The following is a 23,969-nucleotide window of genomic DNA, read 5'->3' as shown; positions in this document are numbered from 1 at the left end:
AAATAGAAACTACATGGTCATCTCCACTTTACCAGGGAGAAAATGAGCTCACGGTCATAGAGCTGTACATAGAAGTCGCTGAAAATCAACTTACTGCATCACCTATTGGCTGACAGACCACCTCCCCGGATGCTCACGCTGTAATTTGCTGAATTTACAGATGCTTTCTGGAAGCCTTTGTTTCCCTGTAGATTTATCATAGCTTTGCTCCAGTAAAAATATTGCTGTTGGTTTGCCCAAAATGTGTGGGTCTGGCATAGCTATAGGCTGGCACTGGTGTTTTCGCATTCCTGGGCTCAAGCCATTGCCGGTTCTGTCATGTTTCTGTCCAGAAGAGTGAGCTGGGCCATGTGTGAATTTCACTATCCTCTTTCTGCAGACTCTGTGCTGCCCCTGCTTCTGCTTCTTGCAGCAAAAGCAGAATCTGCTCAGACCTATTTCAGCAAATGGGTTGTTCTCTCAGTTAATTTTCTGCAAGCTGACCATGAGCCTTGGTAATGGGCAGAAGCAGGAGAACTTAAACTCAGAATGCCAGGCAGTGGTTCTCCAACACTAAGTCACCTTCACTGAGTCTCCCATCACGTAAGCCCTTCGCCGCCCCGCCGTGCTTTCGGATGCTCATTCACACTTCCAACCCCAGCCTGCCCTGGTGTCCCTCCGGAGTTCTGGCTTCTCCGTTCTGACCTCAGGCACTGGCCATGCAGACCTGTGCTGAGCCTTCCTGTATCTGGTCTTCATCTCCCAACACCGCGCCGCATGCAATTAGGTGCCTAATAAAGAAAGGCTTGGCGCTGCTGATGACGGTAATGATGATGGGACACCTGTGGTGAGGATCACAACTGGGAGCAATTGAATGAAATTATGCAGAGGGAATGCGAAGCTAAACGTCAAAATCTCCTGATGCTGAAATTTACAGAATTGCTGATTCCTCCCTCGGGTTTGCTGGAAAAACTCCTCCCTGGAGAGAGCCAGCCTGTCTTTCTTTATCTATGGGAGGGCATTTATAGCCAGTATCACTAAACACAGGAAAGGGTTTCCAAAGTGTGCTTCCAGACCCAGGGACTGGCTTTGTGTCTGTTTTTATCTGTTTCTAATAGTGACTCATCGGAAATCTGTAGAAAGGGAGCATCGTGGCTATGGTGATTTCAGCTGCCCATTCATTCCTCCTGCTTCTCCACTGAAGGGTCTGTTCCACCTCCCCTGGACTCAGAGTCAGCCTTGTGAGCTGCTTCGACCAACACCATGTGGCAGAAGTTACCCTGTGCCAGTTCCAGATCTAGATTTTAAAGGGTTGGGCTTCTGGGTGGCTCAGTTGGTTGGGCATCTGTCTTCAGCTTGGGTTGTGATCCTGGGGTCCTTGGGTCGAATCCTGCTTCAGGCTCCCTGCTCTAAGGGGAGCCTGTTTCTCCCTCTGCCTTTGCCTACTCGGGCTCATGAATAAATCAATAAAATCTTTTTTAAAAAAATAAAGGGTCTTGAAGTTTCAGCTTTTGCTCTTATTGCTCAGATGCCTTGCCCTAAGCCAGATTCCTGCAGGATGAGAAGCTACACAGAGAGACCCACAGGATGAATGGCCACATGGACATCTCAGTGCAGTCGAGCTCCCAAGTGAATGTAGCCACACATGTGATCCCAGCTGACATCACTTGGAGTTGCAGAGTGGAGCCCTGTCCAATCTCCTAAATGGTGGAATCCTGAGAAGGAATACATTATTACTGTTTCCAGTCATGGAATTTTGGAGTGATATGTTATTGCAGAAGTATGCAACTGCATTATTGCTCTGTTGGAGCGGATGAGAGGACCCACTGCAGGACTCTGTAGAATCAATGGCTCTAGAGGAACTCCATTCAAAAGCCCTTCCACCAGGCCTGGTCCATCCTGGACATATGTGCAAAGAAGAACAATGTGGTCAGAGGAAACCTGGTTCCTGTTGGAAAAGCCCCTCCCAGGAGAAGACCATGAGTTAAATAGTGCCCCTGACTCCGGGCTCTGTTCAAGCCTTCCTAGGGGTCATCATCCCCATACTTACATGGGCTAGACAAGTCATGTGGGTGCGGTGTTCACAAATTGATCACATAGGAATGAATATTCTTCAATTCCAAAAGGACCAGTGTATTCTCCCGTTTTTCTTGAGACAGGCAGCCTTTTCTGAGTGCTTCATGGTGACTTGTGCTGCTAGAGACAAAGGTAAAAGGGAAACAACCTCAACCATGAGACAGACAACAGCAGGGGGTTAACTATGCATAACAAGGAGCACTTGGTCCAGGATCTGGAAGGAACAGGGGTGGTGGAATGGGAGATGCTGTGGTGTGCTACCCAGATCCCCCTGAAAGGCTGACACGCCGCTCTCTGGTGTGGCTCTCAGCTGGTGGGTCTTGGCAGGGTCGCCCTCTGGGGACTTCCCTCAACAAAAAGTAACTATCGTGCCTAAGGTCATGGCCCTTCCCAGGGCAGCCCACATCCAGTAATGTTTGATGGGGGATATAAATGTCTGGCTTCCTTCCTTAGGCAGAACAACACAGACAGACCCTCCTACCTTCTGTGGGATGGGCTGAACCCTTGGTTGTGACAGATCTACCCCATATCTATTCGGCTTCTCCATCGAATCCTTCCCCACTCCTCCCCCACTACCTCTGCATTCTCCAAAAAACTCCTGACTGCAAATCCCCAGCTCGGAGTCAGCTCCCAGGGAACTCCATCCAAACCAGATGACAATTAAAATGACCAGCCATGGGTAATTACTGCTCAGCCTTTGTCACTTGTCATGACTGTGGTAGATCATGCCATGTTTCAAGAGAAGTCATAAATCTAAAATTTTATGGAAAATCCTGTAATATTTAAAGGTTGACTTGCTTTTTTTGCTATTCTATTTGCCACCTCTGAATTCTGCCCACTTCACCAAAGACCCTGAAGCTTCCCCATGAAATCTATACAACTTCTTGAACTCAGTAAAGCCAAATGCATGTACTCCTGCATTCCACATTATCCTCTCAAATTCTCAGATGATCGATCAAATATGGAAAGAGACAGTAACAGGTTGACCTCAGTGCAGGCTAGCTATCTAGCCATGCAAAGTAGCATGTCCACTGCTGATATGAACTGAATGTTCGTAACCCCCCAGAGTTCATATGTTAAAGTCCTAACCCCCAATGTGATGGTATTTGGAGATGAGGTCTTCAGGAGGGAATTAGGGTCAGATGAGGTTATGAGGAGGAGGCCTTCATGATAGTATTAGCACCTTTATAAGAGGAGGAAAAGACACCAGAGAGCTGGCTTCCAAAACATAGGTGATGCCCCTAATCCAGAGGAATCGGAGATTAAGGAAGGTGTCCTAGGGAAATGACATCAAATCTGGGACCTGAAGAATGAGTAGCAGTGGTGGTGATAGTGGTAGTGGTAAAAGAAAGCTCCAACAGAGAGAGCAGGAGGTGCAAAGGCCCTGGGGCAGGGAAAGGCCTGCCCCTCCCCACCTCAGCAGGAGTGAAGGGAGTTCTATGTGGCTGGCGCACCATGAGTGGAGGAGGGAGAAAACAGACATGAAGCTGAGGACATGAGTTGGGAACAACTTCAGTACCCAGTCACTTAATTTAAGGACAACCACATGTGGGACACCAGAAATACTCACAGACAAAGTAGAATTATTTGATAAAGTCAGGGGCCTACATTTAAATCCCAAGTATTCAAATAATTATATCAGGGTATCCAAAACTGCCTGCATTGATGCCCATTCATTCATTCCACAGATATTTATTTGACAGCCTCCTACATTCCAAGCCCATCCCAGCTCAGTCTGATGAAAGAACGGCTGGCCTGGCCCTGTGTGTTTCCTGTAACCTGTTAGGGGGGTGCTGCTGTCTTCTCAACCACTCTAATCACCCTGTGGTCAGAAGGAGGTATTAAATTCATTCCAGCAGGGTGGTGACAAATGTTAGATGGCCAGAGTCACAGGTGCCATCAAGCTACTCAGGCATCACCGTCTTGGCTGTAACAGGCAAGCCAGCCCATGGTCTTCTTGTTGTGGAAGCCCCAAAACATCAGCGTTTCTTCACACTGAAGGGGAACAATCCGCAAGCCTTTGGACAGACGGCTTGAAAGAGGCAGATCTATGTGAGAATTGAAGGCCTCATGGTGGCCGTAGACCTTTAGCGAGGCACACACCCCCCCCCCCCCATCATGTCTCCCAGTTTCTCCTTGACTCTGCTACTGGGAGCATGTGTAAGTCACTGCAGGCAGGACACTGCAGAGGATGGCTGACTTCTGCTTTGCCAAGATGTGTGCACTGGTCCCAGACTATCGCTTTCAGGAACAAGTTCAGATATAAGGCAAAAGCTCCAGAATTTCCTTGCTCAAGCTGGGCAGGGCTAGCAACTTTGCTCTCAAACAACGAAGGACACGGCTGGCGGGCCGGCTAGTGAGAGGCTGGGAAGCCGAGCGGTCTTCGCCTCACAGGAGCTGTGCCCTGGGACCCACCGCCGGTTCTGATGTGGTCATTTCCAGTGTGTGCAAAGTGGGGCCTGACCCATGCCCTGAATGATGCGGTGTAATGATTCAGAATAATACCGGGCAGTCCTTAGCTTGGGCCGCTGTAACGCACTACCACAGACTGAGTGACTTAACCAGTGGAAATGCATTTCTCACAGTTCTGGAGGCCGGGAAGTAATGCAGACGACCTAGGCCTCTTCCCTTGACTCGGAAGTGACTACCGTCTTGCTCTCTGCTTACATGAGCTCTTCTTTGTGCACTCAAGGAACAAGAGAGAGCAGGCTGTCCGGGCTGGCATTGCCTAGCCCATAGCAGGCCATGACTGTCCAGCAGCCACGGTCAGGGTCAGGGGCAGGCACGGCCAGGTTCAGGGGCAGCCACGCATAGGGCCTGACTCAGCCCAACACCAATTTCCTGGGAGAGCAAATCCGATTGGCCCTCCTGGGTCACGTGCCCCCACGCGCAGGAGGCTCCCGGCCTCCATCCATCCGAACCAGCTCTGGGGACTGCGCGGCCGGGAAGAGGTGGGCTGTTGGAAGTGAGGCAGATAGCTTCAGTGTCTGCTGTAGGCAGGTGAGATCCCTTTGGGAGGGAGTGGGAAGAAGCCATTGCAGGGGGAGCAGCGCGAATGGGTAACGGGACCGAAGTACAAACCGCCTGTGAGCGGGAACAAGAGGCGGGGGCAAGGGGATTGATGTGGTGGAAGTGAAACCACGGTCCGGCTGGAGGCAGGTCATGGGAAACCTCAGGGGCAGTATTTGCATATTCTCTTAATTATACAAGGGCCAGAAAAGGGTTTGAAGCAAGGGAGTCCGGGATTAGAGCTTGTGTCAGGAGGACTGGCCTACAAGTCCGTGCAGGTGCGGGAACTCCAGGAGCCAAGGCAATTAGTATTTACTGAGCACCTACTGCGGCCCAGGCCTCCAGCTCTGTGCTTAGATACAGCGTCCCTGGGTAGGATCCTTACAGCAACTTATTAGTAGCCTAGTTCCCCGGTCGGTAAACTGAGACTTGGACTGGGGAACCACTGGCCCCTGAGGAACCCTACCCCTTGTCTGGTCCTCAGGTGATCCCTTCATGTTAGTGCACGGCAGAAACTAGGAAGGCTCAAGACCGTCTAGATGAGCTGGGACAGGACGAAAACACGTGGTAGGAGAAGGTGGGGTCCGATGGCGCTTGGGTCCAAGAGGGCAGCCATGGAGTCCAAGGGACGCAGGAGAGCCTGATTCCATGGGGTGGCTGACTTCCCGGGGTCCAGGAGCTTCCCAGGCACAGATAAGACCTCCAGCTTTTTGCCCGTATCTGAGGGGTGGCTGGGCCTTCCTGTGCTGCCCCCAGCCTGCCCCCCTCTGGCCAGACCCCTGCCTCCTCAAAGGGGTTCTCTAGAGTCAGCTGGAGGGTGTGGGGTGGGTATCTCATGAGTTTTCATCTCCTCATCAGAACCACATCCTTTCAAGGCCCCGGCAGCTGCCCAACGACTGGAAACTAGGAAGACCAGAGTGAGAAAGTAGGAAGCTGGGTGTCCCAATCCACGATCCTACAGGCTTGAACTAGGGCGAGGAGGATGCCGGGGGGGGGGGGTGGGAGGAAGGGTCAGATGCAGGAGTCATTTTAGTGGAAGAAGTCTGCACACCTGTGACCCACAGAGTCAAGGGCCTTTCACATCCAGGGTCCCACCCTGGAGGCACCATTGCTGCCGTGGCCGTGCTGTGGCCGTGAGGTGAGGAGAGGGGAGGAAGGCGACCTTGGGAGCACGAGTGCTGGCTGAGAGTGTGACCCAGAAGCCAGAACCCCTGGGCTCTGCTGTTGACTTAGCAGTGTAACATCAGGCAAGCTCCCCAACGACTCTGGGCCTCAGCTTCTCTTTTCTAGACTGGGACCACCAATGGCACTTAAGTCCTGGCATTATTGTGAGGATTAGGCAAATTGAAGGTAGAAATCATGACCTTAGGGTGTGCTCGATGAGTGTTCATCATTACCCCCTGAGTTAGCTCCTTCCTCACCCTATCTAATGATACCCTTTCCTTCCCAGCTCTCATCACTGTCTGACCTTATTACATCTGTGGTCAGTTGGCTCGTTTGCTGTCTGCCGTCTTTCGTCCCTGGGCTGGAAGCCCAGTGTGGGCAAGGAACGCGTTCCATCTTCACCGAATCTCCGGGGCCTAGAAGAGTGCCCGCCTGGCATGGGTCAAGCCTTTGCTTAGCAACAAATGCAGAGGCTGCTAATATCAGAGACCTGAGAGAGCGCCTCGAGAGCAACGAGAGCAGAGCAACCTTAACACAAAACACAACACAGGAGGACTTGCAGGACCGGTTTGCAAAGCTACCAGGCTTCAAAGGAAAGAGAAATGAAATCAATGGAGAGTTCCAGGAAAGGTTTTGGAGAAAAAACACCTTGGGAGAGGGGTCTCAATGAGGAGGAGTGTCGCAAGGGATGGAGATGGGAGAAGGTGTGGCTGGGTGGGGCGGAATTAGTAAGAGTTAGAGTTTAGCAGGCGCCTACTAGTGCGCCCTTGGGCTGCTCCATAGGGATTGGCCAAGGCTGAGATTATACAGGCTGGTGGCGACAAGCTTTCGGTGTGTGCTTCAAAGGGTAAAATGTTCTCTGGGTCCCAGGAGGATTGGCAGCAGGTCCCTCCTGCTCGCTGGCATCTGGACCTGACCCTTCCCTGGAGCGTGCTTGAGCTGGGAATGATCCATGGGGCCACGTTCGTGGTTGAAAAGACCCCAGTAGCTTTACGTGTGTGTGTGTGTTTTAAGAACATAGAAGCCAGATTTTCACTTCTGAATTCTTAGAGAGTACATTCCACCTTTAGGGCAATGGGGCTCCCCAAACGTTATTCAGCATAGGGACAGACAAGCATGCGCCCCAGAACACCCAAGAGCATAGTGCACCCATGTCTGGACAAAACAAAAAAATACAAAACACACGCACAAAAATCCACAAAAAGTCACAAATCTGTCTCTTCTGCACATAGTCACCAAAAAAGGACTTGGTGTTTTCTATATAGTAGGCAGAACCAGTTTTTCTAGCCCAGGAGCTGCTGTCTTGTCATTCATAGGGTAGAAAGGATGCCCTTTTCATCAGTGTGTTTAATACCAAACAAGCAGTGAAAGTTAAAATAATTACCTAGGAACAATTGTCTATGTTTCTGTCATCTAATTAGGTAATCTGCCCAGGTGTTTAGCACCAAGGCCTCTGTGCTTTAATTGGAAAAAGTCAAGGACAGAAACTAATTAGCTGCATTAATCCAAACCAGAAGTCTAATGATATTAACCACAAGTCACCACTGCAATCAGGAACCTTTCTTCTAAAACATTTTCAAAGTGGGGGAGGAGGAGGCGACAACAGAGTAGTTTTGAGCTTTAGAATACCGACTTCTAACCACCAATTCCTAGCAACCTTGATCTACTCTCTCAAAGAAACGGAAAGAATCGTGATGGACGACAAGGCAGTGGAGAATTATAAGTGCATGAAGACCTCATCCGCACCCTTATTTCAGGCAAGCAAGAAAGAAATACCATTGTAGATTGGATACGCTCAACTTCTGTTCCTACGTTGACCCCCACCTCCCTTCTGGAATCCTCCCCAAGGTAGAGATAAGGATCCACACGCTCCTGAGACTTTCAGGGGGGCAGATCGATTTTTATGTTCTTGAAACTCTATTAATAGTTCCCTTTCCTTCATGACTGTTTTCATTTCCGTGTGAGAGAAAAAGAATCAAAGTCCACAAGAAAAATCCCTAATTCCAAGATGGCGAGTGGACTACTGAGTCTCTAGCAAGAACCACAAGGTTGTTTTTATTATGGGCTTTCCCACTTGCATCTCGGTCTCTTTTCCAGGATTTTTCACTTTCTGCGGCATTTTTAAAGGAGAATTGCTGGTTTGAAAACGCAGGGAAAAACAGAGCACGTCGTCCTGGTCTGTTTTGGTTTTATCAGCTAATGCAAAATGATCTTGGAATAATTTTAGATTCCTAGCACTCTGACGTTTGAAGGGATTAATTAGATCAAAACCCCAAATTGGATGAAAACCCCAATTTGGGAGCAGGCTGAAGACCAAAAAACCCTCCTCCAAGGACTCAGAAATTCAAACACGATCTTTCTTTGTCTTAACAGAGGGTGTTTTTCTGTCCCCTCGTCCCTCCGTTGATGACTTGAGTTTTGTCAGGATTGCTAGCCAGATCCCTTAAGGTTAGTGCCAACGAATTCAAACTTGGGCACCACCAGGAGAAAGAACTTCAGTTGCCGCGCTGAGGTCCATTTCTCCCCCGTTACTCTGCTTCTCATTCCCCACCTTCATTTCCACGACACCTCCTCAAAGCAACCCACTGTAGACAAAAATTCTTTCATGAAAAACTAACTTCTCCAAGAGTAAAATCTAGGAGTTTGCATGATTCAATGTCTGCCTTTTAGGAATTAAAAAGAAAGAAAAGAAAGAAAGAAAGAAAGAAAGAAAGGTTTTCACCGTCTTTCCCTACAGAACGTAAACTGACTCTGTTTCGTGAAAACATCCCTGCGTCCCAAGCATTGGCCCTCTAGAGGTTGCGGCTTAGAAACCGGGGTGTAAATAAAACGTGTGTATAAGGTAATGCTCCCGGCAGCTGCTTTGGGAGATGCTCCCGGCTTGTTTATTTATTTGGGTTTTTTTCGGCCTCTCTTTGTTTGACACGTGCTAGGTTTCTCCTGAGCTGCGCTCGCAAACACAGCTCACGTCGAAGGGTTAAAATAATGTGGTCATTATGGGACTATTCCCGAGGACCAGGCAGAAGACGTCCACAGCCGACTTGTGGCAGCTGTTAGAGGCCCAATTGCCATCCACCAGGGAATTTGCTTATTTCTATATCACAGTCTCCCACCTTGATAAAAAAGAAAACACACACGCGCACACACACACACACACACACACCCATTTCATTTGGACTGTGTACTAAGAATAATTGCCACCAATATTGATTGGTCCTCGGGGACCCGGCTGAATTTAAAAACGGCAGGCTGAAATCCCAGCTGATGTGGCCTCGCGGAGATTGCTGCTTATTTGTGACATGTTCCTATGTTTAAACTTATCTGTGAAAACTGTGAAATTAACATCCTCATGTCGCCAACAATATGGTGCCACGCCCGGCTGAAACACACACCGCTTTGGGTTCTGTTGTTAACACTGGCTTCTGTGCGCGGGCACCCCACTGCAGAGTTTTCTAACGATGCAGCCCAAGTCCATTTATTGCCTATGTATTTTCAGGATTTGGGCAAATGTGTGAGGTTTTTCACTTTCTTCTACCACACAGTTTTTTTCCCGCTGGTCTTTAACCTAGAAAGGCTCTCTCTGTGGCCTCTGGCGTCGGTGTACATGTTTGGCTCTCGTGTTAGCTTCTCCTTCATCATGCACGCCTCTAACGCAGGAGGGTAGAAGCGAGACGTTTCCTGACAAGTGCCTTCATCTGGGAAAAACAGAAAAGAAAATGTGCTAGGATCTTAACCACTAAATCCGTGTGATTACGGTTGCAAGGTGCAAAACAGTTCAAGGATGGAACTTACACCTGTTTCTGTAATTAATCACAGCTAAGAAAGAACTCCTACTCATTCTTTCTTAAATCATGCAGAGATGTGCTCTTAACCCACACAAAGCATATAAGTGGCTGTAAGGATGGAAATTTCAGGACACGGATAAAAACTGCAGAGAACTGTGGCACTCTGCTGTTTGTCCAGCGGTTCTGTTTCCTATGTTATTATCAGTTGTTGCAAAATCTCGTCTTTCTTCCTCTCTCTTCGGTGTCCTCCCTTTGCCATATCATACACAAATAATCTGAGCAATACCACTTTTTAAAAACACATGCATACAGAGAAAAACTGGGGAGATGTACACCAAAATTCCCAGAGGGCCTCTCTGCCTACTAGGATTACCTGTGATTTTAATTGTTTTCTTTTTGCTTGTCTCTGTGTCCTCAATTTCCTACAATGTATATGTATCATGATTGCAATAAAGAAACAATTGTTTTAAAAAATGCAACTGGGACAAGTAGCATGACTTCTGTAGTTCCTGTGCAAATTCCATGTAATTTCACTTTACCTTATTTAATGTGACAAGTATATTTATAAGCAAAATACTTAATATTGTCATCAATCTTCCTACTGACATTTTATGTTTTAAAATTTTTTTTTAATTTATTCATTTGTTAGAGAGAGCGAGCGACCACAGGCAGACAGAGTGGTAGGCAGAGGCAGAGGGAGAAGCAGGCTCCCCACCAAGCAAGGAGCCCGATGTGGGACTCGATCCCAGGACACTGGGATCATGACCTAAGCCGAAGGCAGCCGCATAACCAACTGAGCCACCCAGGTGTCCCTGACATTTTATGTTTTAAAATTTGCTTTTGTGTTACATTTTTTCAGATTCACCCCGATATAGCCCAATGAGTAACTGTCCTTTCTTCTTTTTATGTACTTATTGGTTGGCTGCTGTTGGTTGTTTTCATTTGATCTTTGGTGGTAGGTTTTCCTCTTTTTCACTTTTATTGAGCATTTCCCTTTATTGTGATCTTGAAGTTTTTAACAAAGGGTCCTGATTGCACAAATCCAAGTCATAACTAATGAGTTGGAAAGCCCGTAGAATGTGAAAAATGCAAATGCAAGACACACACGCACACACACCCACCCACACACACACACATAGACATGGTAGGCATGATTTATTTCATGAGCCCAAATTTTGAAAATGCTTTTTTAAAATTGCAAACTGAGCCAGCTCCTAGTGCACTAGAGAACAGCAGAGGAGTCTCCGTTCCCTTATTCTCCCCTAGAGCCATGAATTAATGTGAACAGCAACTAAATTTCTTTTCACACAGGCCGTCTCACTTTTTTACCGAAAATAGAGCATAAGAAACCAAGATAAAGTATATTCCTTTTTTTTTTAAGATTCATTTATTTATTTTAGAGAAAGTGTGTGGTGAGAGGAGCAGAGGGAGAAAGAGAAAATCCTTTTGTTTTATTAAGAAGATTTTATTTATTTACTTATTTGAGAGAAAGAGAGAGAAAGAGCACGAGTCGGGGCCAGGGGTGGAGGGAGAGAATTTAAGCAGATTCCCTGGCGAGCACAGAGCCTGATGCGGGGCTCGATCCTAGGACCCTGAGATCACGACCTGAGCTGAAATTGAGTTAGACACTTAACCGACTGCGCCACCCAGGTGCCCCAAAAGAGTGTATTCCTAATTACTTGGGGGAAAACCCGGCTAGCTTCAGGGGTACTTTAGAATCAACACATTTAAAACCGTTTTGAAGTGGAGTTCGCGGTGTTGCTGTTACTTGTACAAAATATTTCTGCAGAGCTTGACCTTGGGCAGTTTGGCCCATTCCAGCCCCATCCAAGAAACTGTCCCATTTGCAGTTCTGGACCCACAGACTCACTGCAACAGGCTGGCTTGCGTCCCTGCTGCCTGCCACCCACTGCCACCCTGGGAGGTCCCAAGCCAGGAGGCAACGAGGAAGCTCTGTTCCTAAACTCAGCTGCAACGGCCTCTCTCTCGTTGGTGGGGCTTGCTTCCATGAAATGCAGCGGAAACTCGGCTTTGTTGGGTGTTATTGATTATTTTAACTCGTAACGGCAGGTGTCCGGAAGTACCGGAGGGAAGACGGCAAAGTGGCCCCTCAGGTTGTCTCGGCTCGGTCAGGTGGTCTCTTTACCGTCATCATGCCCTAATTAGAAAGCACAAAACCTTCAAGTTCTAGAAACTTCCCTTCCAGCCTGGGCTTTGCAAGAGGTCAATTACCAAAAAGTGATGTAACCCAGGCGTTAAGTCAGCAGCCCTATCCTTGCCAGCTGGTGTGGTTTTGTAAAAATAAATAAAACAGAGGAGGATGAAGACAAGAAGGATTTCCCCTTATTTAAATTTGGAAGGTTAATGGCTTGACGCCGAGCACAGACCCACAGATGTTACGCCAGAGACTCTTCTGGGAAGAGGCGGGAGGAGCTGCTCATCCCACATCAAAAACAGCACTTGGAAAACTGCAAACACTGCCTTGGGTTGACGTTGCCTGAGAAATAAATGATGGGCTTCTCCCAGACAGATTAGACCGACCGAGCGACGAATAGCTTTTTTTTCCCCCAGGGGTAGATGTGTGATACATTCACAGTGCAACGTACACCCAGAGATATGAGGTGGTTTACTTGAAAACGATTTTTTAAGGAGTATTTAGCGCAGGAAATTCTAACCTGACAACTTCATCCGGGCGTCATCCGTGGGGATAACTCAAGAAGGCCACAGAGAGCCATCGTGTCCCAGTGCCCCCGCCCAGGGCCCAGGGGGCAAGGTGAAGGTCAACGGAGAAGGGGGCTGGTGATCCGGCGGAGAAAGCCACCTCCTGCAGCCACAGCCTGTCTGGGGCCGCCGGTCACACAAGAGACTCCCCAGACAGAATACAGAACACCCAGTTAAATTTGAACTTCAGATAAATGGTGTAAGTTTTTAGTTGTAAAAACGTCCCGAATATTAAAGAATTACACTCTACATGAGTACGTGCCCTATGTTCTAGCCCGTCTTCTAAATCAGACGTAGTCCAGTATGACACGTAAGTCAATTCTACCAAAATCTGATTATTGTTCGGAAAGGCAACATCAAATTCAAATGCAAAAATAGAGGGTGTCCTGTATTTTTATTTGCTAAATCTGGAAACCATGGCACATGGCGATTTGGGGGGGGGGTGCTTCAAGCCCTCTCTGTGGCCCCTCCCTGCTCAGAGCTCCACCACCACCACCACCACCGGAGAGGCCTTCCCAACCATCCGCAGACCACTGCCTCCTTTCCCACGCTCTGCCCCCTCACCTGCTGCCTCCCTCCTGCCGCCTATCCCTATAGGACATACCACACATTCTAGACAAGGAAGGTTTATTTTCTGCCTGGCCCATAAGCTCCACAGGCCAAGACTTTCATCTCTACTCTCGAACCTTAGACGAGTGTCAGCCACACCGCAGCCTCAGTAAACATCTGTGGCTCTGCATGACTAATGACGACCACGTGGGAAAAAACAGAACTCTAACATGAGAGGAGAGGCTGAACTAGGCACCTGGGTGGCTCAGTGGGTTAAGCCACTGCCTTCAGCTCAGGTCACTGGTCCCAGGGTCCTGGGATCAAGTCCCACTTCGGGCTCCCTGCTCAACAGAGAACCTGCTTCTCCCTCTGCTGCTGCCTCTGCTCATGCTCGCTCTCAAATAAATAGATAAAATCTCCAAAAAATAAAGTAAAATGTGTCAGGTGAATAGGAACTTCAGTAGAAAGTGAGCACAAGCTCTTTTTTGTCCCCCCTTAGTAATTGATTATTTTTCTTTTGGGCTTCTGGCTCAGCAGGGGGTCCAAGCAACCGTGTCCCTCTTCCTCCCACTCACGCTCTCTCTTGCTATATTTCTTTCAAATAAATAAAATCTGAAAAACAAACAAAAACCCACAATTTAAATCTGGCCTGTGATTAGGAGTAACAGGCATTCAAAATTCAATGACAGTTTGATTCTTTGGAAATATCACCAATTAAGTACTCATGATTGATTTGATTTGGTTCTTAACGTAATTACTTGCTTAGTGCCCTGGAGGTCCAGGACACACTCAGCGGAGTGAAAAGAGAAGTTTATAATGTGGGAGACCCCTGTTTAAGCCTCACCTCCGTGGCTTGGCTTCAGGAACGAGTTGGCTTTTTAAAAAATCTCTAGGTCTCCATGTCTTTGCCTAGAAAGTGAGAAAACTAAATCAAATTACTTTGAAGTTTCTCTCCAAGGCTGCCGCCAGCCACACTCCCTTTAAAATGAGGTGTCGGCCACCGACCCAGAGCCCTTCTTCGTTGAGAAACAGCGCCACCTTCAGGTCACAGTGACCATAACAGGGAGGTTGTGTCCTCGCTGTTCCAGCAGGCTGAGGAGGTATTCACAGAAACGATCCCCCTGGGGTCCTCTGGGACCTGGTCACACATTTGTGAGTCTGCCAGCTGGGTTAAGATCAATGTGTATGGACGCGGAGCCAAGCTGAGCTAACTGGCCCGCCGGGGACAGACGCACGAACTTAGTCTAATTACCAGAGGCTCCCGCCAACAGAGCTCACCCACAGAACAAGTCCTAGTGGAAGGAAAGGCACCAAGGAACCTAGTGGATTAACTGAAGCCTGTAGAACAATGATAACCATTTAGGCAATTCCACTTGAGACAGTTTCCACCTGTTCTTATCTTCGGACTGTGTCATTTAGAGAGATCTCTTACTTACCTTTATTAAGAAAAATGATATAACAGACTCTTTAAGTAAATAAATACCCCCCTCTTTTTTTTTTACACAGCAAATATTTATTGCACAATGGCTCGATGCCAACGCAGTGCTGAGGGCTCTTACAAAATTATTTTTATCAAATTCCCACAACAGCCCTTGCAAGGTAAGCATTAAGGTCCACATGTTTCGACACAAAGAATTTGAGAGTCAGAGAGGCCCAGAGTGACAGTTCCGGCCTCCAACCAGGACACGCAGACACATGCAGACACATGCCTTCACACGGTCCTCCTGAGCGAGGATGGACCCCAGGCAACCAAGAACATGAGAGCAGCTGCCCCTTTCCAAGAGCTTATCTCTGGCACGGTATTGTTCCACCAACTGCGGTCAGCAGTTTGGAAGCCAAGGCAGTTTAAGGACATGGTTTGTTTCTTTGAAGTACATCTGTATGCAGAATAGAGCTCCGTCTTTGCCAGCCATGCTCAGCAGCAATGACCCAAGCCACTGAAGGATGGGGCCCAGTAGAGGGCGTGCGATGGTGACTTGTTACGAAGTATCGCCATGTTTAAATGACGACACTTCCGAGAAATAGAATAGAGAAAGTTTAAGATTGTTCCTTTGATAATATCTCATCAGTCCCTAAATTCCAGAGGTTTTCTTGGTTGGGCAAGGGACAGAGAAAGTGACACCCCAGAGAATGCATCATATATGGAAATCCATGCCTTGGGCAGCACTGAGGGAGAGAGGCGGGGAGCCACTGCCCTTTGGGCTGCGTATCTCACACTTTCCTACATATTCCTATATTTCCTATGCTCCTATGATTTTAGTTGGCAAGATCGGTTTTCAGTCCTTATATCCCCTGCTACACTTGTAGCACAGCATAGTACAGAATACTAGGCACAGAAATATTTGCTGACGCATTAAGGAAGGAATGTATATTCTCCGTGCAGAAGACAGGAAGTACACTCTCTGGGGTGACCAGATCTATCTGAGATGACAGCTGAGTTATTTGAGGACAGAGCCCAAGGAAGGAACCCGGCTACCAGGGGAATGGGAAGAAGTGCCTATGAACTTTGGATTCTGGGAGGAAGTCAGAGGAAATAGAAGGGAGCCAGCCTGGCCCGGGGCCGAGAGTCCCATCACAGAGGCAACCATTGAGCATGAACCTGAGCAGAAAAGCAGAAATATCTACATGGCATGTGTCCCCGAAAGAATGGGGTGCACCGAGCCCCAACAACAGTAGCAGTGGCTCAGCTGATCCTGATTGGAACCTGGTTGGACCCTTCTCCAGACCCACTTGTGATAGTAGCTTCGCAATCCGTTGTCACCTGTCAATGCCATCCATGTTTCTCATCCCACTAGCCTTCTGTTTGCCTCCTTTCCACCCTACCCTCGGTCACCCCTGCCTCCTTTTGAAAATTTCTGCTCTGCAGGAGGCGAGGACAACAGGGAAATCAGTGCATAGCTCCCTGAGGGGCAAAGTGAACCAAAGGAAACTGGTTTAACCCAAGTGGAGAGACCAGTACACGTAAATAAAGAGGTAGAGATGAGGAACATTATCTATGAGGAGCCGCGAGTGACTGGTTAGCTCTTGGTGACTGGGCGTGCTTTCCGTCCCCTGAATGAGCCGGGCTCCGGGACCTGTCTGCCCACACAGCAACGTTGGGAAGTTTGGGAAATACATACTCTCTTGGACCACTGCAGCCCAGGTGTGGGCTTGGCAGGCAGACGATGCCTTGATGGGAACTGGGTCAAACAGCGCCACAGCTGGATTTGAGCCCCCATGCACCATCACCCTTCCCCCTTGCAATGCTCTGATGGTTCATGCTGCCTTGGGCATCTACTCGGGCTGTTCTGTCTTCAAGTCTCACCTTAGAGGTGACTTGTCAGGTTAGCCTTCCCAGCCCCTCACAGCTGACCTTGCTCGTTGTCCACTCTCATGTCACCCTGTCCTCCTCCTTAATTAGCCTCAACTCAATCACAGCACCTGCGGCCTTGTCTGTCTCTGATGAGCGTGGAAGCTCCCAGAAAGGAGGGTCTGTGTCCCTTGTGCTCTCTGCTGGAAGCCCTGAACGGGTCAGGCACATGGGATGCACTCAGCAAATGCTTCCCGAAGACGTGAATGACGGAACAAATGGGATGTTCGACTCAGGAGTCATCAGAAGATACCTGATCCTTCTAAGGGGAATAGTTGGTCTACACTCTGCCCTCCGTGCAGCCTGGACATGCCAGGAAAGTCCCTATGTCAAATGCTGGGTCCTCTGATAGGACTGGGTCATGGAAGCCGAGGCTGAATGGGCCAGCCTCCTCTGCGCGTACACCCCTACCTTTCTCATTCTCATCCAGAAGATATGCACTGAGTGCACGCTACAAAAACGTGCTTCCCCGGACTTACAACAGAAGCAAACTCCTCACATCATCCAGGCAACCTAGAAATCGAGACACCACCCAAGTTTGGAACACATAGACTGCCAGTGTTTTCATGATGCCCAATCAGCGTTTACTCCTTTGAAAAGTGTTTATTGGGTACCTACTAAAGGCACCCAGCACAATTCTAGGGGCTGATTTTTCTAATCTCGGGATAGCTGTTGGGAGCACAAGTGGCGCGGGTTGCCCTCTGTTTCGTTGCGCTGACACGGGCGGTAAGTGGTGGAAAGCTTGCCATTCCGACTGCAACTCAGCAGACTTGGTCCAGACTTGCTCTCCCGTTCACAGCTTGACCGGGGCAAGGAGAGCGCAGCTGATAGCATTAATCTGATTTACAAGGGAAGAGCCGCAAACCACAGCAGGACTGTGACTTCCTGCTTTGAAAAGGGTACTCGCCTGTGGACTCTTTCCAGGAGCTCTAGACCAGGTTAAAGATCTGCAGCTTTATAAGGCGGCGTTAGGAAGCTATTTGTATAGATTTATAATCTGACCTTCTGCCCAATGCCCGGCACAGCTTCACCTTCCATAGAGGTCGGTGTCTCTACCCCCGCCCCCCCCCAGCCCTCCCCACACTGCCCTGGCCATGTAGCCCTTCCTCCCCCTCAAGCCCAGCTCACAGCCCCGCACCACCCCTCCCCACCCATCCCTACCCTCTTGGCACAGTAGGGAGCCACCCCAGTTGCTGAATATTTTTAATATCAACCCTGATTCCAGGTGCAGAATTCTATAAAGATCCTACTGTCTATTCCATAAAGATTCTAGAAAAGATTCTATCAGGGAGCATCTAAGTACTTTGTGTTTAATTATGTAGGGCGGGAGCCGGCCTGGTTTGCGGAGCATCTGGCCTGTAACACGAGGGCCAGCAGAGGGAACCATTTCCCAGCATAAAAGTGGCTACGAAACCCAAGATGGCCGCTGTGTTAGGGCCGGTAACCAAGTGCCACAGACACAGACAAGGGCTCAAACAATGGAAATGTGTTGTCTCATGCTTCTGGACGCCAGAAGTCTGAAATCAAGGGGTCAGCAGGGTTGATTTCTTTTGGGCTTGTCTCCCTGGCTCGCAGATGGCAAACTTCTCTCTGTCTTTCTGGTCTGCCCTCGGTGAACCTCCTGTCCCCATTTCTTCTTCTAAGGACTCTTAATTACCTCTTTTTTTTCTTTTTTAAAGACTTTATCTATTTGACGCCAGCACAAGCAGGGGAGGAGCAGGCAGAGGAAGAAGCAGACTCCACGCTGAGAAGGGAGCCTGGTGTGGGACTGAATGCCAGGACCCTGGGCTCATGACCTGAGCCAAAGGCGGTTAACCAACTGAGCCACCCAGACAACACTGCCCTTAATTACCTCTTTAAGGCCCTATTTCAATTACGGTCACTTTCTAAGATACTGGGGGTTAGGACTTCAACATACGGAGTTAGGGTGGATGCAATTCAGCTGGTAACAGTCACCGTGTTTTCTATTTTTTAACTTTTTAAAAGATGTGTGTGTATATATATGTATATACATGTACATATATATATAATATTTTCATATAGATATTTTTTAAAGATTTTATTCATTTATTTGACAGAGAGACACACAGAGAGGGAACACAAGCAGGGGGAGTGGGAGAGGGAAAGCAGGCTTCCCACTGAGCAGGGACCCTGATGTGAAGCTCCATCCCAGCACTCTTGAGATCATGACCCGAGCTGAAGGCAGACGCTTAACAACTGAGCCACCCAGGTATATTTTTTAAATGCTTTCTCCATTGTTTCCTAGAAATGTGCTCACCTTGGAGTGATGTGGTTTTGGAATATAGGTGAGGTTTGCTGGGGTGAGGTCCGGAGCCGACAACCAAGAAAGAATTCTTGAGACGTCTTTTGGTGCAAAATGGTGATTTACTGAAGCACGGGGACAGGACCCATGGGCAGAAAGAGTTGCAGCCCCGGGGCTGTGAAAGATGGCTGATTATATACTATGGGGCTGGGGGAGGTAAGGAAAAAGAGGTTTCGAGAAAGAAGTTTCGTATATTAAAGAAGGCTCACAGGATACCAGAGGACTTGGTATGGTCAGGTTGAGGTTGTTTGCCCTCTAGGAAGGCCTTAACGGTAGGATAGTTGGGAGGTTCCTGGAGGAATGTTACAGTCTTCCTATCACACGTCCTTATCAATGGCCTGCAGGTTTAAAAGAAATTCAGTTTCATCTACATTTCCTTCTCCCTCAGCCTCCCTCAATTTTATGGAGGAAAGGGTGACGTTAGGGCTTCAGGAAGTCTCTGGAAGTTAGGCTATTGATAAGAAAGCTTCTTCCTTATAAATCACTAAGACATTTGTAAACAGAGGGAGGCTCAGGTCTTGGAGGATTGAGATCGCCACAAATTAACTATTTGTTTTTCCTTTAGGGCAGCCAGGAATGCCTGAGGAATGTCACATATAGCCCATTTGGGGGTGGATTGTGGGGTGTCAGCTTCAGCTTTGTCCTCAGCTTGTCTTCTGTCCCCTCATCAGGGGCGTCTGGATGGCTCAGTCATTTAAGGGTCTGCCTTCGGCTCAGGTCATGATCCCAGGGTCCTGGGATGCAGCCCCCCATCAGGCTCCCTGCTCAGAGGGGTATCTACTTCCTCTTCTCTGCCCCTCTCCCCACTTGTGCGCACGCGCTCTCTCACTTTCTCATAAATAAATAAAAAATCTTTTTTAAAAATTTGCTAACCTATGCTGTTTTTACTCCTGTGGTGATAAACACGTAGTTCAAAGGTCTTGTCCCACTGCCGTACTGGCACACACAGGTGGTTCGCTCAGATTGACAGAGCACGGACGCAGGCACCCCTTGGGGGAGTCATGCGGGTTCACATGTCTAAAGACACAGAAGGAAGTAAGTGAGGTCAAGACACAAGCAGAGTGGCTGGTGGCACCTACAGAGGCCAAGTCGGGTTCCTGAGGTGTGGAGTGGGGAGTCGCAGATGATGCCATGATAATTAAGAGCTGCCCCAGACATCCTCATGCCCAGTCTCAAAAACTCTCTCCCCTCCTGATTTCCCCTTCTCTTACTGCAGCTTCGTACCCTCAATGCTGGGGCAGCTCTGCTGCTCGGCTAGCCCAGAGTCGCGCAGGGAAACCTCCCAGGTCTGGTGCGCCTCATCAATCTTTCAGCTAGACACTAGCAATCTGACTACAGGGGAACACGCTCTGCTCCCCGGGCAAACGGAGCCTTGTCTGATACACCCGGCTCAGAGCCTCAGAGCTGAGACAAAGGCAGTGAGAGGTTCTTGCGGGGTCCGGCTTACTGGCCCTTGACTCACCACGTATCTCACCCAGCGCTCCTAAAATGTGGTCTACCCAGTCTAAAGAGTTGTCTGAAGGATGAATGAATGCATCTAAACAGAAACCAGTTGTCTTACCCTATAATCAATTCATTGCAAGTAAATATCATTAGAAAATTATCGTATGTACTTCCTTATGCGTTTGTGCATTGGAGATTTTATGCAAAATACCCTGTTACCACCAACAGTGTAGTAGATGTGCTGAGGGAAGGACAAGTATTTGCTTGAAGTGGGATTCTTTGCTTAAGGCGCGCTTGTACTTACTGGGCAGGTCAGGACATCTGAGGTAAAGTTTAATTTTTTTAAGAGATTAAAAGCCAGAGCCTGGATCCAGAGGTCAGCAAGCCTTTCCATACCCCTCAGTTCTCTCCCCGGGGGGACAGGCGGCAGTTCTAATAAAATAAGAGTTCTGAGTCAACACGGATGCACTCAGCCATTCAATCTAGATCCCAGAAGTCAGCTGGGGCCCCTTTCTCTTTGGAGATCAAAGTGTGATTGGCTCAGGTCTGTCATTATCATGACCTAGGACGTGAGCTCGCTGGACCTGTGTTCTTAGAACCTCCCTCACTTCACCCCAGTATGATCTCAGGACTTCTTTAAGCTCTGCCAAAGGAATGCACTCACAGACACACAAAGCATGATAAGCCCTCTGGAAAATGTACTGTGCTCGGGAATTGCATCACATAATCCACAGCAAACCACCTCACAATATGCTTTAATGTTTTAATATGCTTTTTATTAAATAAAATAAAATCTCATTAAAATATTTTAGTATTGATAAAATATTAATAGTATAAATTACTATTATCAATTAAAAATTAATCTTAATAAAATATGGATTAAATATTAATAAAATATTATTAATAAAATAGGATATTATTTTATTAAAAATGAAACATATTAATGCTTAATATGCTTCAATATTCTGGCTCTTCCTGTGCCCTGAAAGGGCTGGGGGTGGGGATGGTGTGGGGGGGAGTAGCTCTCTCGTACATGAGTGCTCTGTTCCTTCTCCCACATCATGTCCGCCTCACCGGAGCCCCTCCTCAATCCTGGACCTCCCTGCTCCCAGGGCTGCCTCCAGTCCACAGAGCACCATGGTGGACATATACAGAAAAATCCAGCTCTCTCCAGCCCCCATGCTACGGGTTACCTCCAACCCCGTCTAGGGGCTCCTCTGAACCTTCTTTTTAACACGATCTGCCCTCTAAAGATCAGCTAAGGTTCCACAGACCTTTTAAGTTTTCTCTTTCTCTTAACAACCCACATGACTCATTGTTCTCATTGAATGCCTTCTACATCGTGGTCACAACTAGGGCTCTGGACCCAGACTCCAAGGTTAGGGTCCTAGATTCACCACTTCTTGTGTGACTTTGGGCAAGTTACTTGTCCTCTCTGGGCCTCTGTTGTCTCGATTGTAAAATGAGGAAGGTGTTAGTGGCTCCTGGCTCCCAGGGTTGGCATGAGCACATTACCTAGTATGTCAGAAGCTCGCAACAGCGTCAGCACGGAGTAAGAGCTTTGGTGGCATTGTGTGGTAGATGCAGGACAAGTCAGGGAAACACAGCCCAGGGGCATGTAGCCCCCCCACCGACGTGATGTCACCATGTTGTGTTGGGGGAAGTGCAGGGTGCTGGGGTTTTGATGGGAGGATCATCCTGCCCACATCTGGGGACAGGGACAGCTAAGCTGAGTCCAGGAAAGGAAGGAGGTACCAGAAGAGAGGAGGCTGAGAGTCTTCTGGAGATAAGGAAGAGCATATGTATGTCCAGACCATAGGGACAAGGGAAACCAGAGGTCAAGGTCAGACATGAATTTAGCCTCATAGGACAGAGAATGGGTTGGGCTATGGCCCAAAGACTGGAGCAGGAAGTAGGGACAGGAAGAGGTGGCCTTTGGCCCAGTTCAGGAGTCCCCATTTCATTTCAAGGATGATGGGAGCCCCAGAAGTCCTATGCAAAGGACCAAGGGATGGAATTTGCATTTTAGCAAGAGGGTGCTGGCTGCTGGGTGGAAAGTGAGTGAAGCCTGGGAACATGAGATTTTGTATTTTTCATGTTTGCCCGAGACCCATAGGAAGTGAAGCCTGCTGCCCCACAACCAGAAAGAGGCCCAGGGTTTGAGGGGAATGAAGCATATTCATCTTGAAGAAAAACAATATGAGGGATTCCTGGGTGGCTCAATTAAGTGTCTTATTTTGACTCAGATCATGATGTTAGGGTCCTGGGATGGAGCTCCTCACTGGGCTCTGTGCTCAGCGGGGAGTCTGTTTCTCCCTCTGCCCCTCGCCACACACACATACACACACACACACACACCACATAACACACATACCACTCTCTGCACACACCACACATACCCCATATGCTATACACACACTTGAAACAGTTCGACATTTAGCATTATTATGTACAATGCGCTGTGCTATGTTCTATCTGCTTTTTTTCTTCTTTCCATTCTATTCCATTTCTTTTTTTTTCCCCCCTAATGTTGTCTGAGCCTCACTAAATTGGTTTCATGAATTACTCATAGATCCCAAGTTGTGGTTTGGGAAACACTGACTTAGAGGGAGGCACGGGAAGCTCACAGGCCGCTGTGGATGGGGCCCACGAAGCAGAGTGGGCCATAGGGTGTGCTCTAAGCATGGTCAGGGCCCTGGCCTGGGCCCCAGCTCTGACACACAGCCACCTGCCGCAGTTCGGTATGAATAGGGGGACACAGGGCCTCATAGCCTGCTGGGGGTACTGACAGGAAAGGGCCCTTTCTGCATTTGTGTGGCTAATATGACCCAAGGTTTGCTTTAAAAAATATATATATCCATTCATCTGCTTATCCATTCATCTGTTGAGAGACTGAGAGACATCTGGACTCTTTCCGTATCTTGACTACTGTAGACATGGCTGCTATAAACATTGGGGTGCATGCGCCCCTTCAAATCACTATGTATCCTGCAGATAAATACCCAGTAGTGCAATTGCTGGGTCGTAGGGTAGCTCTATTTTTAACTTTTTGAGGAACCTCCGTGCTGTTTTCCACAGTGGCTGCACCAGTTCGCATTCCCATCAGCAGTGTAAGAGGGTTCCCCTTTCACCACAGCCTCACCAACATCTGTTGCTTCCTGAGTTGTTAATTTTAGTCGTTCTGACTGGTATAAGGTGGCATCTCATTGTAGTTTTCATTTGTATTTTCCTGATGCTGAGTGATGTTGAGTATTTCTTCATGTGTCTCTTGGCCATTTGTATGTCTTCTTTGGAGAAATGTCTGTTCATGTCTTCTGCCCATTTCTTGACTGGATTATTTGGTTTATTGGTGTTGAGTTTGAAGAGAACACAGGCAGCAACTTCTTCGACCTTAGCCAAGCAGCTCCTGTTAGACATGTCTTCAAAGGCAAGGGAAACAAAAGCAAAAATGAACTATTGGGATTTCATCAAGATAAAAAGCTTTTGCACAGCAAAGGAAACAGTCGATGGGGGCACCTGGGTGGCTCAGTCAGTTAAGCGGCTGCCTTCAGCTCAGGTCATGAACCCAGGG

The sequence above is a fragment of the Martes martes genome, assembly GCF_963455335.1.
Source record: "Martes martes genome assembly, chromosome: 1".
Classification (NCBI taxonomy): domain Eukaryota; kingdom Metazoa; phylum Chordata; class Mammalia; order Carnivora; family Mustelidae; genus Martes; species Martes martes.
The sequence above is the reverse complement of the archived record's forward strand: the minus strand, read 5'-3'. Positions refer to the sequence as shown.